General features: G+C 30.3%; 1 long non-coding RNA gene across 1 annotated transcript; it reads left to right on the forward strand.

The window, feature by feature from the left end:
- Positions 1–1,308: 1,308 nt before the first annotated feature.
- Positions 1,309–7,492, forward strand: LOC126724331 (uncharacterized). Its single transcript, XR_007654930.1, has 5 exons — positions 1,309–1,483; positions 1,808–1,886; positions 2,661–2,708; positions 2,914–2,985; positions 6,896–7,492. It is a non-coding gene; the product is annotated as an uncharacterized LOC126724331 (long non-coding RNA).
- The last annotated feature ends 10,921 nt before the right edge of the window (positions 7,493–18,413 follow it).

Below are 18,413 nucleotides of genomic sequence, written 5' to 3' on the forward strand. Positions count from 1 at the left end.
AATCCTTTTATATTTCTTTTATGTATCTCATTTTATATTGGTTACGTAGTTATCTACCATCTTCCATTAAATTATTTTAGATATATATATATATATATGTGTGTGTGTGTGTGTGTGCGCACTCTTTTAAAACACTTTAGTCTCACACAATATGCATTCATTATATAACTTAAAAGTAAAATATTAATTTATTTTTTATTGTTTATTTTATTATCTAATTTTAAGGAAATTAATAAAAAAAAATTATTTACATTTGAATTTTAATTAAGCCGTGCATCGCACGGGCATAATACTAGTATATAAAATAGCAAAAGCTGAGAGTAATGGATTCCTACAATTAAGGAGGCGCTAACAAATATGATAACTGCCAATTTAAAATTTAGACGTTGTTTGACAGTGATGGTGTATATTAAAAAAAAAAACGGTTAAAAAAAAAATGTCACAACTAAAAAAACCCTAGGGGCCGTTTGGATTGAGTTTTTTGATAACTCAATTCTCTGTTTCCATAACTCATAACTCAAAAATGGTGGGACCCATAGTAAAAAGGTTGTTTGGCCAAACGATAACTCTGTTTCCATAACTCAATTCTCTGATTTTTGAGTTATGAGTTATGGAAACTGAAAACAACAAAAGGCTGTTTTCAGTTTCCATAACTCATAACTCAATGGCATTTCCGTAAATAAACACACATGAGGGACCCACAGCCGCAACTTTTGACCACCTTTTGACTTTTTTTTTTTTTTTTTTTTTTTCTGGGTTGGCGTTGGCTGTTTTTTTTTTTTTCTTTTTCTTTTTCTTTTTCTTTTCCTGGGTTGGCCGTTCAGGTTTTTTTTTTTTTTTTTTTTTTTTTTTTTCCTTCTTCTTCTGGGTTGGCATTGTTCTTTTTTTTTTTTTCTTTTTCTTTTCCTTTTTTTTTTCTTTTCTGGGTTGGCGTTGTTTTTTTTTTTTTTTTTTTTTTCTTTTTCTTTTTCTTTTCCTGGGTTGGCTGTTCGGTTTTTTTTTTTTTTTTTTTTTTTTAAGCTTCGGTGAGTTGGGTATTAATAAAAAATAATAAATAAATAAAAAACTACTGTACTGGCTGACAGGTGTGGGACCCATGAATAGTGTGAAAAAATTGAGTGATGAAAATAAAAGTGATGTTGCCAAATGAGTGTGAAAAAATGAGTGATGAGTGATGAGTGATGAGTTATGAGTTATGAGTGATGAGTGATGAGTGATGGAAATTGAGTGACGGAAATTGAGTGATGAAAAAATGTTACCCAAACAGGCCCCTAGCCTCTTCTCATCAGACTTTTCTTAACATTTTCTCTCTCTAAAAAAACCCCTAGCGATACTGCGATAGAGAGAAAGGGAAGGTGGGAAAAAAAACCTAGCCATCTCCTCACACCAAACTCTGCAAGGAGAAAAAAAAAAAAAAAAAAAACTTGCGCCACAGTGGAGATTCGTTCGGCCGGCCATCGCCATCCCTTTTTGAGTTTTTCAGGTACGTTCTTCTCTCTCTCCCTCTCTTTCTCTCTCTCTCTCTCTCTCTCTCTCTCTATATATATATATATATATATTTTTTTTTTTTGTTTTGATTACGTTTTGAAACTTCCTTGTGATTTTGGGATAAGTTTCCCTTGTTTCCGTGAATTTGCGGAATATTCTAGATCTGTTTTGCAATTAAAATCTTCTAGGGTTTTGTTATAATCGCCATTTGAAAATTCTTTGAATATATATATTTATATATACTAATTTTGGTTTAGGATTTTGTTGTTCTCTGTTACGATTGGCTTAGTTTTCGTAAAAAAGTCTATTTTTGGTTCAGGAATTCAAAGTTAAATACGATCAAACGTCCCAGGAATATTGAGATACGGGGATAGAGATAGTCACTACTCTGACAAAAGGTACACATCAATTCTCTGTGTTCCAACTTGAATTGAAAATCGGTTGTTCATTCTCTTTCTTTAGATGTTTTGTTGTGAATATTGATTCTTATAGGCTACGGCATGGACAAGAATGCCAAACCCTAGAATCATGAGAGACCATCTATAAATCAGACCAACCTCATATTTGAATTTGATTTGCATGTTAACATTCTGTGACCATCTATTTGGCCACTGGAAAAAAGGAGAATAAATTAATTGGGACATAATAATTTACATATCAATTTAATCCAAAATAAAATTTTAATTTAATACAAATAAACATAAAAAAAAAGATAACAAAAAGAAAGAAAAAACAAATTTTACATAGATTATTATCAAAGTCAAGGCCCGTGGATACCAGGATATAGATGTGTGTTTGGTAATAGGGCTGTGGGGGTGGTATTGAAGAGCCACTTAGCCAATTGCATATCCAATTACATTCATTTTTTTCCCTGCTTAATTGTCTAGGGTTCTTCTTTTATCCTTTTTAAAAAATAGATTGGTTGATTCTCTTTCTTTGGATGCTTTGGTTTGGTTTTTTAATTTGGTAACATTAAGGACTTATCCTTTGATTTATTGTAGTTAAAAAGTAAAATTTCACCTTGGATTGTTTAATCTTGCTTTAAGTATTTATTTTATATATCCTTGGCTAATGGAAGCCAAATCCTTAGTCATCATCATATGAGAAATAGCCAACAGATTGTTAAAAAACTCCTCACCCTGTTATTTGTTGAATAATGAGTTCTTTGCCAGGTACAACATGGGTATTTTGCAAGAAGAGTTGCTGCATCAAACTAAGAGGTTTGGATGGCCTGATTTTCCCTCTATTTATCTCATACTTTGAATTAAATTTTCTCCATTGATCTGTTTGGTTTTGATTTGGCTTTGAATTGCATATTTTAATCTGCTTTTATCTTCATTTTTTTTAATTTAATGAATTCTTATTTTGTATTCTACTAAACCGTAAACTGTTATGATTTTTTTTTTTTTTTGGCTATGCTTTTAGGGGCTTGCATTTGGTACCTCCACAATATTCACGTATTGGACGGACTTGATATAAAACCCGTTTCACACCAAGGTCAGCATTTTGTTACTTGATTATGTTTAGGAAAAAAACATGTTTGCCATTCAATAATGGTTGATTTCTTAATGTTGCTGTTCTGAGCATCTATTATTTGAAACTAAAAAGTCTAAAATCTCTTTAATGTTTGTGCTAAAAAGTCATGTTTTTCGTTTGATTGTATATTTGTTTAAAGGAATGTATGATTGTTTTAAAGAATGGATGAATCTTTTTTGGCAGAAAATTATGTTTCTTTTTCATTTATTGAATTTGATTAAATAGCCAACATATTGCTTAAAATTATGTCGTTGAATATTTAGGGACTATTTACTAAAGATTTTTGTGTGGTGTACACATTAATGTTTCAATTAGTTTGTCGATCTTTAGAAAAAGCTTTATATTTTAAAAGCCAATAAAATATTATGCAATATATAATAAATAATCCAGACACTAGACAGTGTATGTGTGTGTGTGTATATATATATATACTGTTCTTCACACCGCTGACTATTTCAAACACTAGAACCCCAAAGCTATAGACATCTACCTTTTCAGTTAGTCTTCCTTGAGCAAGGAGTTCAGGAGCCATGTAACCTCTTTCAAGCATTAACAAGAAAGAGTTTTTGTTAGTATAGTGAATGATTCAAAAGAATTCAAGCTCTAAATACACCAACTGTTATATAGTTTAAAGTATATTGGGCTGTTCATTTTCTACAAAATACTGATGTTGTTGGTTTCAAAAAAATTTATAAAGGGTAGCTTTGTGCAAATAATTGCAGGTTCTTCTAAAAATATTAGAACTGTGAGTTGTGTCCTAATTTAGTCTTAATGTTAGCATTTTTCTATTATTTTCAAAACAGATGTTCAGCAAGTGATCTTTGCTATGCAATCTTCAAACTCCAAAATTTTAAGCTATGGACTTTTAGTTGCTGCTATTTAAATATTTTATGCTCTTTCTAACTCCAAATTTTAAAACAATGGACTTTTAGTTGCTCCTATTTTAATATTTTATGCTCTGTTGCCAGGATTGCATTAGTTGAAATTCAATTTTTAATTCCAGCCAAGCTAAATAGGTTGCTGTAATGTTAGCTAATTGGGCAGGATGAGGTTATCTTCATTTTCGTGATTTCTCTTTTATGTACATTGCTACAACTTACAACATTATGTTCAAAATCCTAAATTGCTTGATGTCCATCTCTTTGTGTTTGTGTCATTGCTTTGGTTTTTTAAAATTTTTTTCGTAATAATGTTTTGTTATTTGAATTTGAATTAAAATCCGGATGTTTATTTTCTCTCTTTCGATGTTTTGGCCTTAGATTATAATCTTTGTTTTTCCTGCTTTACTAACATTATAATCTTTTCCAAATTGGAATTATTATATTCTTTGATTATTTACTGCCTTCTTGATTTATCATAATCCATTTTTAATGGGGGTGTCATCATGGGGTTTAGCCCTTGAATATGTGTACAAAAAAACATGTTTGTTGTTCAATAATGGTTGATTTCTTAGCATTTTTTTTCCCCAAGGTTTGTAGGTTTGGGTGTTTTGGGCTGCTCTGAATAAGTATATGATTCCTAAAGTATTTTATGTTCGCATATTTTTTTCATATGTGTGTGCATCTACCCTTTGGTGTTAGTTCTTGAGTTTTTATTCAAAATTTTGCTTTGCAACCCAATGAAAAGATAAAAAGAAGGTAGTGGGCTGATTTTCTATTGATGAGTAATGGAATCTTAGGGATGTGCTTTAGCAATACAACATTTTGAATCAAAAGGAGTCAAATATTAGGTTTTACTTTCTCTACTAATAGAGGTTATATTTATTATATCTATCCATTAAGTGTTGATTTTCTTAATAGGTTGTAGCTTTCTTTTAAGACTTTGTTAAATACTGTTTTGCTGCATTACTCAATCAAGGATTAAGGTTTGACTACCTTTTTTCCTTTTTTTTTTTTTTTTTTTTTTTCCAATTACTTGAGTTCTGTTTTGTTTAGTTTTCTTGAACTAATTATGTTTTGTCGATGACTGCATGCTAAGAGATTACTAAATCAAAAAATTTTCCCCAGTTTATCTAAAGTCTTTAACTTCTCAATCCCAATTACTTAATGCTACAAAGGATCCTCTCATTGATAAGACCACTTATTATACTTCAATAGATGAAGCTTTTTCTTTGTGTCCATTAAGGGTTGATTTTCTTAATAGGTCGTAGCTTTCTTTTAGGATTTTTTGTGTTGGCCTGTAATGATTTTTCCTAAGGGAATCTTTGCCTATATATATTTATATTTTAAATTATCAATATATATTTTCTGCGCTAGAATAGTATAGTGTTATTTCCTATTGGCTTTTCTTTCATATATGGCTGTTAGAGCCAATTTTGTGATGCCATCTCTAACCACCTATCTCTAATCACCTATGTTTTGTAATTTTTTGTAAATAAAATTATTGGTTTTTTATGTTAATTACTGAGTTTTTGTAGATTGAACTGCATTTCCTTTGATCGCCTTTGTTGTTTTACTTCTTGATATTTAATTTACTATTATTTTTCTATTGATATATGTCTCTAATTTACTAGAATGCTTATTTTGTTTTTTGTTTTTTTTTTTTTGGAGCATCTGACGCTTTCCTTTTGCGTTAAGAATAATTTCTCATATATTTCAAAATTGTTCTATTAGACTTTGTTTCTTTTAATTTTTGTACTGCTCAAGCTATTAGGCTCAGTTTATTGGCAGGTTTTTTTTAAATGTTGTTGTTGTTAGCTGTGTTAATTTTGTTTATTCATTTGTTTTTATTGTGTATGTCTTAGTATTTTGGATTGAGTATTTATAGATACTTTAATTTTATTTATTTATTTTATGAATAGAAGATTACATAATAATGGGTGAAAAGCTTCATGAATTCCATAACTTGGGTATGAGTATAATCTAATCCATCTCTGTGTAATATTGAAGCAAAGCCTAAAAAATTTGAAGAACTTTAGTGTAATTAATCATGATTCTTGCTGTCTTATTGAGTGTTTATGTTTAGGTGCTTTTGTTTCTTTATGATTTGGCTTTCATGAAAGTGTTAAGAAAAAGTTCAAGAGGAAGGATTATTCGATTAAATGAAGAGTTTGTAATAGCCAAATCATGATCCATATTAAACTTAATTTGTCTAAAATTTCCAATTATTAACTCGGTTGACCACAAAGCTGAAGCTGCAAAGGGGTATCAAACATTTACAGTGTTAATTACTCTTTAATCATCTTCAGTTTTAGTAGAAAACTTCAAAAATTAACTGTGACTAAGATTACCAATTGAAAATCAGTCTCTTAAAGAAAGATTGACTATGTCAATGACGTATATTAGTACTTTACTAATTTGTTTTAGATATGATCAAACATACTTGCAGATTGGGACAGCATTGTTTATATATGTATTTCGGTCTCTTGCATCTATCCCCACCAGTGTTTGTTTGGTGTTGATTCAAAATTTGTAATGTTTCATTTATATAAATCTGCCATGTTTTCTGAATTTTAAATAATTATAATTAATTATATAACACACAATCACATGTTTTATAGAATCTCAGTTTGTAGCAGCTCATCTATATTGACTCTTATCAGACATGTTAATTAAGAAATGAAGAAGTTGATCATATAATTACTATTTTAACACTTTTCTTTAAGTTTAGATCTAAATTCCTCCTTAATAAATGAAGTCCCATGATATGTAGCATTGTAGAAAACAACACTCCTTAACAAAAGCTACTACACAATCTGATCTTAGCCAGTAAGCAAGCACTTTTTCTTTAATAAGCATTAATTTTGAAATGATGCATTTCTTTTCAGCGTATACGTAACTATTGGTTCATTTGTATGTAAATTTGTTATTTTTCAAGTTGGTGATTTTAAATATATGATGTGTTTAAGTTCATTTTAATGTCACTATGTTAGGTTTACATGCTCAGGGTGAGGAACAAGCACTATGGTAAGGTTAAGTTTTTTGATATAAGTTTTGATGATTACTCTCCGGAGGAGGATCAAGGCCTAGACTACAAAACTGTATGGTCTAAATAGTGCTGAAATTTTCAGTAGACACAATTTGCTGGTTTACGAGAGTTTGGCTAGAGCTGTAAGATAAGGAGAAATTGAATTATGTGTGACAGTAACACTTCCTGTTAGTCACTTCAATATGACTTCAGAGACTAATATGTTACTGTCACAATTTGCTGGTTTAAGAGGGTTTGGTAGGAGCTGTAAGAAAAGAAATTGAAAATGAAGTATATGTGACAGTAACACTACCTGTTGGTCATATCCAATATGACCTCACTGACTAATATTTACTTTTTTTTGGTGGCTTTTGGGGATCATTAGAATTTTTCTGAAAAATCCAGCATGAAACCATGTAGCTCTATAGTTTGGCCATAGGAAAGTAATAATAACTTTGTAGAATACATAGTAGAGCATATTAACTTTGTGGCATGTGTATATAGAGTTTAGAGCATCTCTTTTGTCAGATTTATTACAATACAGTGATGCAGTGGTGTTGGTGGTGAATATGAGTTTAGCATGGCATAAAAAATTAAAAATTATCCCGCGCATTGCACGGGTTAAAATCCGGATGTTTATTTTCTCTCTTTCAATGTTTTAGCCTTAAATTATAATCTTTGTTTTTCCTGCTTTACTAACTTTATAATCTTTTTCAAATTGGAATTCTTATATTCTTTGATTATTTACTGCCTTTTTTGAAATAGAAATTTACAAATAATACTAAACAAAGGTGCATAATGTCATCAGGGACAATCTAAGTCATTAGATGATCTGCATTTATAGGGATAGGCAGTTGGTAAAAGAAAAAAAGGCAAGTAGAAGATACTAACTGGTATGTTAGAGACTATGATGGTCCCAAAGTGGTTGATTTCAAAGTGTATAAGCTTGATGAAGAGTGGGGTTGATGGGAGTTGGAAAAAAGCTTGGGTGATCGAGCTTTTCTTCAATGATCAAAATGAAACTCACTCATGTTTTCAACTTGGAAGATAGTAGCTCATGGTTAAAGACCATTTTAAAATCTGTCTGTCAATGATCATATGGAATTTTCACATGTGAAAGCAATCAGTTGGATGGTGTGGAATAGTAAATGTGGGTACTGGTAGAGAGAATATGATATTGTGTGTGTGTATATATATATATATATGGCTTGCGGAAAATTGTGTTCATGCTTCTACCTGCACTTCAACTTTATAGTTTCCACACAAGTTCAAAAGATTAAATTAATAGTGTGTTGAATGAATGGTCCAAACTCCATATTTTGGGCAAAAAACCAGGTTGAAGAAGGGACATAAACGTGGTATTAATTAGTAGTGCTTCATAAGTAATAGTAATCTTTAAAGTTTGCAAAATGAATCAATTTGATTGCCATGCCAATCTAGACACTAATGTGTCATGAATTTCGATAATTTAAGACCTATTTATTAACCCTTGATAAGGAGGGTATTAGCTGTCATAAAATAAAAAAATTCAAGTTTTTATCGAGAATTATAATACTTTCAACTTTAAGCATTTTAACTTATTTGCTTACATACATTCTCATAAAATCCCAATATTTTTTAGATACAAATATATTACTTCCTTTTTTCAAAATAATAATAATAATAAATTTTAAAAAATGCAAAGATAATACATATAAGAGAGATAGAGAGAGAAATCTTAAGATTTAAAAAATATTAAACCCATCATGATAAATTAGTTTTAAATTCTGATTTCGATTTTGACATTGTAAGTGCTATTTTAAAATTTTCATTTAAAAATTTATAATTTCTAATACATTAGCTATATACTTATTTAATTAAATCGTTAGATTTAATAGATGGCTTGGTCAATTAGGAATCACACCAAAGCTCTAGATGGAGCTAAATATATGTGTGTTACATTGGTGTTTTAACATTTGATAGCAGTACGATGCTTAAGGGCAGGGGCGTAGCCAGGAATTTGCACATGGGGGGGCCAATTCGAAGGTTGAAATCGATGACGATGAGTATCATTACTGTATGGATAGTCTATATTTTTAAGTTGATATGGACATTTTTTGAAATAAACTCATCTGATTTCATCTTGTTTGTTGATAGGGAATTCACATATTTGTTTACGTGATCCTAGATCACGATCTATCTCTTTAGATTGAATTCTTAAACATTTGGAGGGGTATTCATCAGGCATTAAAATATCAACATTTGTTTTTACAGCCACCGTGTCCTAATTTCTGAATTGCTAACATCTTTTTTCTTAAAGAATGCATCAATTGTTTTTCATTTGCTCATAATTCTTTTAGTTTTAAAAATATGACTAAAAAATTAACCTGAAAATAACTTTAAAAAATAAAATTTTAATTAGAAATTTTTACTTAGTTATATGAATGTTATTCATACTTAGGAAAAAACAAAATTTCCACTATAATTTAAACAGTCAACCCATTTTTAATACGATTTTAATTAATAATAACCCCTCAAACAAAAACAAAAATAATTTAATTAATTTGTCTTTTATTATGTATTGGTTAATTTAATTATATAGCTTTGATTATTGTTGTTTAGCGTAACAATAAATAAAGTGGGCCAACAGCTTTTTGTTTTATTTGGAGTACCTAAAACTAGTGGCGACTTCAGGAAATTTTTCTAGGGTATTCCTTACACAGTTTAATAAAAAAATAAATTCATATATTGACGCTAACAACAACCAAAAAACACACAAATTCATATTTGAACGAAGATTTTCTAAGTTAAAGTTAATACAAATCCGCTTAGAAGATGAAGATGAATTTTTCACAAAAAATAAATCTTAGGTACATGGTTTCTTTGTCAAATATTTGTCAATAATAACTAGCAAAATAATAAACAATAAATTATAAATTCATTTGAAATATTAATAAAATTATTAATTATTTTTATTTAATTGTTTAATTATTTTTCTTTACTAACCACTAGTAACCTAGTACACACCTCACTGTTAGTTTTGCACAATGTAAAAAATACAAGTACACTGCATCATGATTCAACCCACTGTCTAACGTAGTTCATTTTTTATTTTTTTATTTTTGTCTTTTAATAATGTGTTGTTCTGGGTGTTGCTTTTAAGTACAGAAATACACAATTACATATTTACATATATACACTTACAAAAAAAGCCAATTTAGCCAAAAGAGAACCAAAGGAAAGCCTAAGTCTAAGTCAGAGTAAAGGAAAAGAGAGATTTCAAAAGACAAAAAAATAGTCACAATGACAAGGCAGAGCAGAGATGAGATAAAAGAAAAAGAGAGAGGGAACGCCGCTCTCAGTGAGGCTCAGAGCAGAGATGAGATAAAGAAAAAGAGACAGAACTGAAATACCTTGATGTTGCCTGAGGTTCTTATCCCGATCTCGCCGTCACGGTGTCGCCAATCTCCGATCTGCGCAACGGAATCTCTGATCTCGCCGTCGACTGCTCTGGGTGTGGCTGTTGCAGTGTTGCTGAGTCGCTTTTGCAGAGGACCTGAGGTTTCCGTTGCCGTTGGTTGTTGTCGTTGAGCTGTTCTGGTTTTGCTTTTTTTTTTTTTTGATAAATGGTTTTGCTTTACTTGATGAATCTGTTGCTCATGCTCTGGTTTTTTTAGGTTAGGTTGTAATCGCGTATATTGGGTTTTGATTTCTTATTTTTGATTTTATTTTTATTATTTTTTTTTTTTGAGATTCCGTAGGTTTGCTACACTTTACCTTGTTTTTTTTTTTTTCTTTTGATTGGGTTCCTAATATGTTGTTTAAGATTGATGATGGGCTTTTTTTTCCATGGTGGGCTTGTCCTGTTACATCTTTTTTTTTTAGATTTTAGTTCAAAATTTTTTATTTGGGCTTCTCTCTTTTTTCGCTTGAAAGTAGAACAAATGAATTTTTTTTTTTTTTCTTTCTGAGGGTGTTAAAGCTGGGGCTGGGCTGGGAGGATAGTTGAGAAGTGGGGAGGGGGGGCCGGCTGTCCAATGTTGAGGGGGCCATTTATTTTTTCTTCATAGTCTAGTGGAAATTTTTTTTTTTTTGCAGGGGCCACGGCCCCCCCAAGCCTCTACGTGGCTCCGCCCCTGCTTAAGGGGTTTCAACACAAGTATGGCTTTAGGCTTGGCATTTTGTATAGTGATGTAGATTGAATCAAATCTAATACAACCGATTCTGTTACAATGAGAGACTACTATGCATATCGATTGTGTTCATAACTAGATTTCAACATGCATACTTTAGAATGTATAGTAATAAAATCTTGTTTTGTAAATGGAATTATGGAATTTTTTGGAGCAATTACTGCATTTTAAAATAATAAACAAACAGATTGATAACTAAAATATCTTACACACTTATTTCATACTTCAATAACTATATTCTCTTGAACCCACAACATTTTCATTTAACATTTTCTCTAGATCATGTGTTGATGCTAAGTTATGTCTGTCTTTTAGAAGAACATCTACACATTAACATCATTATCTAAACAACTAGCCATCAACCCCTTCCCTATTTTATCATCACATTAAGTATAATATATTAAGTTGATTGTTTTCTAATTCATAAAATGATCACGCGCATTGTGCGGGTTAAACACTAGTCTATATCTATATATTACTAAAAGTTGAAGCGTAGCGTTTAATGTTGCTGCTCTCATGTTGCACCACATCAACTGTCCCGTCATTTTTTTTTATTTTAAATATATATAATTTGTCCTACAATTTTAAAATGGTTATTACACTTTTTAGCCCTATAAATGCAGCCCACTACTTATTTATTTACTTCCATTATCACCCTATAATAAATCTAGCCCACTACTTATTTATTTACTTCTATTATCACCCTATAATAAATCTGTATAATTAATCCAGCTCACCTCTTATTTATTTAGTTCCACTATCAAAGCCCAACCCAAAGTCTTTTCAGTTCAGTTTTAGGATTTTGTGTGAGGCTTTTTAGCTTAAAGAAAAAAAAAACATATATATATATATTACTAGAAGCTGAAGCGTAGCGTTTAATGCTACTGCTCTCACGTTGTGCCACATCAGCTGTCACGTCATTTTAAAAAAAAAAAAAAAATTTGTCCTACAATTTTTAAATGGTTTTTACAATTTTTAGCCCTATAAATGTAGCCCACTACTTATTTATTTACTTTCACTATCATCCTATAATAAATCTAACCCATTACTTATTTATTTACTTTCACTATCACCCTATAATAAATTTGTATAATTAATCCAACACACCTTTTATTTATTTAGTTCCACTATCAAGCCCAACCCAAAGCCTTTTCAGTTCAGCATTAGGGTTTTGTGTGAGCCTTTTCAGCTTTAAAAAAATAAATAAATAAATAAACAACAACAACAACAACAACAACCGTTGAAGCCTTTCAAGCTTTAGGGGTTTTTTTTTTTTTTCCTATAATTGTTTTTGACATTTATTTTTTTTAATATTTACGCTTCTCCAACCTTTCTCTCTCTCTTACGATTTCATCTCTCCAATACTTCTTCAATCTTTCTCCCTCCCTTACCTTTTCATCTCCCCACTACCCTTTACGTTAATATTATTCTTCTGCTTTCCCTTCATCTTCCTTTATTTTTGTCTCTTCTTATTCACGCCCTCTTACTATAAATTTGTCACTATCTCTTCTATTCTATGCATAGTTTTCCCTCACAGAAAAAAATAAAATAAAAAATGGTTCCCTCTCTCTCCCTCTCTCTCTCTCTCTCTCTCTCTCTCTCTAAATTTTTTGGTGGATTTTTTATTTATTTTTCTTGCATCTCTACTTTAGGTTGATAATTTTTTATATTTTTTAAAACACTATTTTGGGTTAATGCGATTTAGTTTTGTTTTTTAAATTGTTGTTGTTTTCTTATTTATTTTTTATTCTCTTTGATTGTTAAATGTTATCCTATTGTGTTCTAAAGAATTAAATATAGCATATAAAAATATAATATTATTCTATTACATAGCATGATTTGGATAATTTGCTATTTATTATGTTACATAGCATGATTTTTTATAGTGCTCAATTTAGATGTTAAACTATGAGACTTTACTCATTTTTATTTATTTTCTAATCCTTTGTGGTGAGCAAAGTACTCTTAATAGTTGTATTAGAAGTACTATATAATGCCATTTATTTAAAGAAAAGCAAAGGTTAGCCAAACGAAAATAATCGAATAGGTTACAAATTTTAACTTTTGCAATTTTATTTTAATTATTATTATTTTATAATAATGCATGTATAGAAATTTAATTCTTAGATTTTGCTAATAATTTTTTATTTGATAATATGTTTTAGGTGGCCAAAATTATAATTTCTACAATGAAAATAACCTTAATAGATTATCAGAATCAAAATTTTATCCTAATATTGGTTCAATTAATTATTGTTAAGTTTTATTAATTTTTTTAATTTTACATTTTTTTGGTGTTTTGGATTGTTTCTATATTACATTTATGATTGTTCCTATAATAAATAAAAATATAATTAGGAAATACATTACTCATTATTAGATTAGTTTAAATTGTAAAAAAAAATTTTAATAAAATCACCATAAAAATGATTATCACGCGCAACACGCGGGTTTGCGGGTAGTATATCTAAAAGCTGAAGTATAGCATTTATTATTACTACGTTCCAATTGAGCCACATTAACATCCACGTCATTATCATTTTTATTTCCAATTTTCCTATAATTTTTTTTAACATTTACTCATTTTCTTTTTAAATATTTACATTTTCTCCAACCTTCCTCTATCCTTTACCTTTTCATCTCCCCACTACCCTTTACCTTAATATCACTTTTCATCTACCCACTATCCTGTACCCTCTACCTTACTTTTTCATTTTCCCAATACCCTCTACTTTAATATCACTCTTCATATTTCCCTTCATCATCCTTTTTTGGTCCTTTCTTATTCACACTCTTACTATAAAATTGTCATTCTCTCTTCCATTCTTTACATACTTTTCCCTCACAAAAAAATTCTCTCTCTCTCTCTCTCTCTCTCTCTCAATTTTTTGGTGAATTTTTTATTTTTCTTGCATCTATGCTTTAGGTTGATAAATTGTTGTGTTCTTTAGAACTTTATATTGAGCTAATGTGATTTAGTTTTGTGATTTAAGTTTTTTTCTCTCTTTAACTGTTAATTTTATTACATGTGTTTTTCTTTAAATTCTTAGTTTGGGTTGCTTCGAATCCACCTATTTAGTTGTTCTATATATGTTATTTTTGTACAACATGATATTTGTTCTATGAAATTCCTTTTAGACTTGATACATTATCTTTTCATTTGATTTTTTTCATCTCCTCATGTGCAGTGATTTACTTCTAGCAATAAATATTCTATTTATATATTTAGAAATCTATTTCTTCTTATTTCCAACTGTTTAAATTTTGTATGGGCCATGGATTCTATTGAGCAATTAATATGAAAAATAAAATAAAAGTAAAATAAATTTTACAATAATTTGCTTTATAGGGATGGACTCTTCTAAGTTATACATTGTTCCTTAAAAGTAGTGTGAGAGAAACTGATGTTTGGTCTGTCTATGTTACTAATGTTTCTAATCTTTTGAAAGTTTGTGGAGCATAAACCCTACTAATTAGGCCATCTAAATCATTTGAATTAAAAATCAGTTGTAAAATGAGGAACAAAGGGATCATAATGCATTCATGTTCTCCTCACATCGTGATAAATCTGAGTAGTTAAATAGTATTGTTGTTTAATTTACTACTACTACATATTTTTTCCTAAAAGCTACATACCATCGATTGTTACACCAAATAGATATTTCAAAGTTCATTTGCATGATTACTTTGCTGTGTGGTGAGTTGAAACATTGTTAGGTAATGATGTACATTAGATTGTATGTGTATCCTCTTGACTTGCAAAGGGTAAGTACTGATTTATGCGAAGTTTTTGTTATTGATATTCTTTATAGCTATAATGGTTGAGGTCTAATGAGGCTTCATTAATTTATGTGAGGCTTCAATTTCACCCAAATGACAAGCAATAAAACAAGACAATTCATGTTTAACTTTTACGTTTATTCTTTAAAAAAAGAAATGCTTAGCTTTCTAGTAACCACCAATTTGTTTTGTTAACTCAACATCATAAAATAAATTTAATTTAGTTATATGGATAGGGCTTATCATTTTTGAAGTTGCAATATATATATATATTCAAGCTAACATCAATAGCACTACTACGATTGACGATTTAAATTCAGTTATATCCTCCATATCATTAAATTATTAATATTTTCTCTTTTTTTTTTTTTTTTAAATGAAACATATAATGTTTTAATTAAATACAAATAAATAAAAATTTCCTTATAAAATTGTACTCATTTTTTTAACATTTACACTTTCATCAACATTTCTCATTTCTTTCACATTTTCATATCCCCACTATTGTAATATCACTTTTCATCTTTCCCTTTATCTTTATTTATTTTGTTTCTTCTTATTCTTATCCTCTTATTATAAAATTTTCATTATCTTTTCTATTCCATATTTCTATGCATAATTTTCCCTCTCACAAAAAAGATTATTTCCCTCTCTCAATTTTTTGTTGGATTTTTTATTTTTCTTGCATCTCTGCTTTAGGTTATTAATTTTTTGTATTTTTAAGAACTCTACTTTGAGTTGATGCAATTTATTTTTGTGTTTTAAGTTTTTTTTCTTTTTTGCTCTCTTTGATTGTTAAATGTTATCCTATTGCATTATAAAAAAATATAATATTATTCTATTACCTAGCATGATTTGGATAATTTTACTGAATAAGAATTTTACATAAGTTACATAGACAAAAGCAAAACAATAATATATATATATATATATATATATATATATATATATATATATTTTTATGAGATAACTCTAAAAAAATTATCATACACAACGCACGGGTGTGCGACTAGTTGTGTTTAAAATTTGGGTAAGAAGTCATTAAATCCATTTCTAATACTTCATTGCATATGATTGTGTACCTCTGATGGCACTAAACAGTCATATCTAGGTATTTATACTACAAATGAACATTTACAATAGTGAACTCCGATTCTTAAACAACCAACCAATTGAAAACCATAATATGAACTAGCAATATGCTTGTTGGATGCACAGATTACTTAAAAAAATTCATATATAAAGAAAAAAAAAATTGATAAGTAAAAAAGATGTATATTCAAAAGGCAACTATATGCATGAAAAGCACAAAGCAAACCAAAATTTACAAAGAAGAAAGAAACAAAGAAGAGAAAAAAACAAGGAAGAAAACTAATAAAACTAAAAGAAAATTATCCTAACTTATATGATGGAAGTCTATTGTTTAAGTTTTTTGTCAAAAAACTACTGATTATGGTAGATGATTTAAATATTTTGCTGCATTAAGTTGGAGGATGGAGGATTTTTTTTTTTTTTTTTTTTTGATAAGTAACAAAAATTATATTGAAAACAAAACAGACCCAAGTAAACTGGAAATGTACCATGGGTACAATACAATTAAGATCCCAAATTACAATGATCCAACAAAGCAGAAATATAAAAACATGAAAATGTTTATAAAGCTAAACTCTACTCAAGTAAAGTATAAAAGAAAAAAGACTTAATCTTAAGAATAGAATGTTCACATCCCTCAAAACTTGTATCATTCTGTTCTCTCCAAATATACCACATTATGCAATGTGGCACAAACCTCCACAAAGCTATATTGCAATGTTGGCTGAACCTGCCCTGCCATGAAGATAACACCCTCCAGATTCCAAACAAGCCAAACACCATTGTCCATAACTCATATGCTATAGGGCAATGAAGAAGAAGATGATCCATTGATTCCCCACATTGTTTGCACATACAAGTATACAACACCAGTCTATAACCATAACTCTCCTCTTCTGAAGATTATTTATCGATAAAAACTTACCCAAAGCAACAGACCATGAAAAGAATGCCACCCTAGGAGGGATCTTCACTTGCCACACCATTTTCCAAAGTAATGCATGACATTAGAAGGGAAAAAAGAACGATAATATCCATGAACCTCAAAACCTCTACTCTTAGCACGCTTCCAACAAATTTTATCACAACCATCACCCCCGCACAGATGTGGAATAGATCATGTCCATAAACAAAGCCAATGATTCTAATTCCCAATCAGCGAGAACTATAAATTCCAGTGAAGCCTCCCTAGACCAACTAATACAGTAAAATTCCCCCCCCCCCCCCCCCCAAAAAAAAGCCTCCTTAAGAGGGTAATCTCCACACCACACATCATGCCAAAACTTCACTCTTGTACCATCACCCACATCATACCGAAGAAATCTGGAGAAAGTCAACTAGTCTCTCTTGATGCATTTCCAAAGACTAACACCATATGGACCAAAGACAGCTTTTGTACACCATCCCTGCCATTCACTCCCATATTTCACCTCTATGACTCTTCTCCAAAGAGTATCTCTCTTGGTCCCATATCTCTACAGCCATTTGCCCAGCAAAGCTTGGTTAAATCTTCTCAAACATCTAATACCAAACCCCCCACCTCTATCAATTTTAAACCTACAAGAGGAGAACCTTAAAAACTTCCTTTTTTACAGTAGAAATCATACTTTAACGCCCAACCTTTTTCTCATCAAAGAATAAAATCTAGCAAACTAAAAATACAAAACCTAGGTTCTGTTAGTGTTCATGTCACCACCATTGGAAGCTCTGCTAAAAGCAACCTGATTCCTACTGTCCTTGCTTTGTTCTCAATCACAAATTGAACCCTACCTCCATATCATTACAAAGCCTAAATCCTTATTCTACACCAAAGTGATAATTTAAAATCCACTTTATAACCCTCGATTTTCCCTTCTCCAAACTTCCCAAAACATGACAATCAATCTCTTGCAACCTATGACCACTAACATCTCTAATGCCAAATACCCCACATCAAGCAATGCGGCACCATCTTCCATATAACGACATTACAATTCTGGTCAAAACTGCCCTCCTAAGATGTTAACAAATCCATAACCTGCTGTGGCATAAGCCAAAGTATACCAAATAAACAAAAAAACCATGGACCACAGCTCAAATGCTATAGGACAATGTAGGAACAATGGTCCACATTTTCCCCATTCCATTTGCACCTAACACACCAATCGATAACAATAATACCTTACATACTTAATCATTAGTCAAAATCTTTCCCTTTGCAGCAGTCCAAGAACCTCTACATTTTCCCCATCCCGTTTGCACATAAGGACCTGTAATAACCTCCTACCCCAAAACCTCTACATTTTCCCACATAACTCACTACCTTTATTACATGAGACAGTCGTTAAACGCATTCATACTACAGCTGTGTACTTAGAACCCAAATGACACATGTCCAATGGCTTGAGTTACATTATAACTTGATTACCTTAACAAATCAATACCTATTATCTCATACAC

The sequence above is a fragment of the Quercus robur genome, chromosome 4 (assembly GCF_932294415.1).
Source record: "Quercus robur chromosome 4, dhQueRobu3.1, whole genome shotgun sequence".
In the NCBI taxonomy this organism is placed as follows: domain Eukaryota; kingdom Viridiplantae; phylum Streptophyta; class Magnoliopsida; order Fagales; family Fagaceae; genus Quercus; species Quercus robur.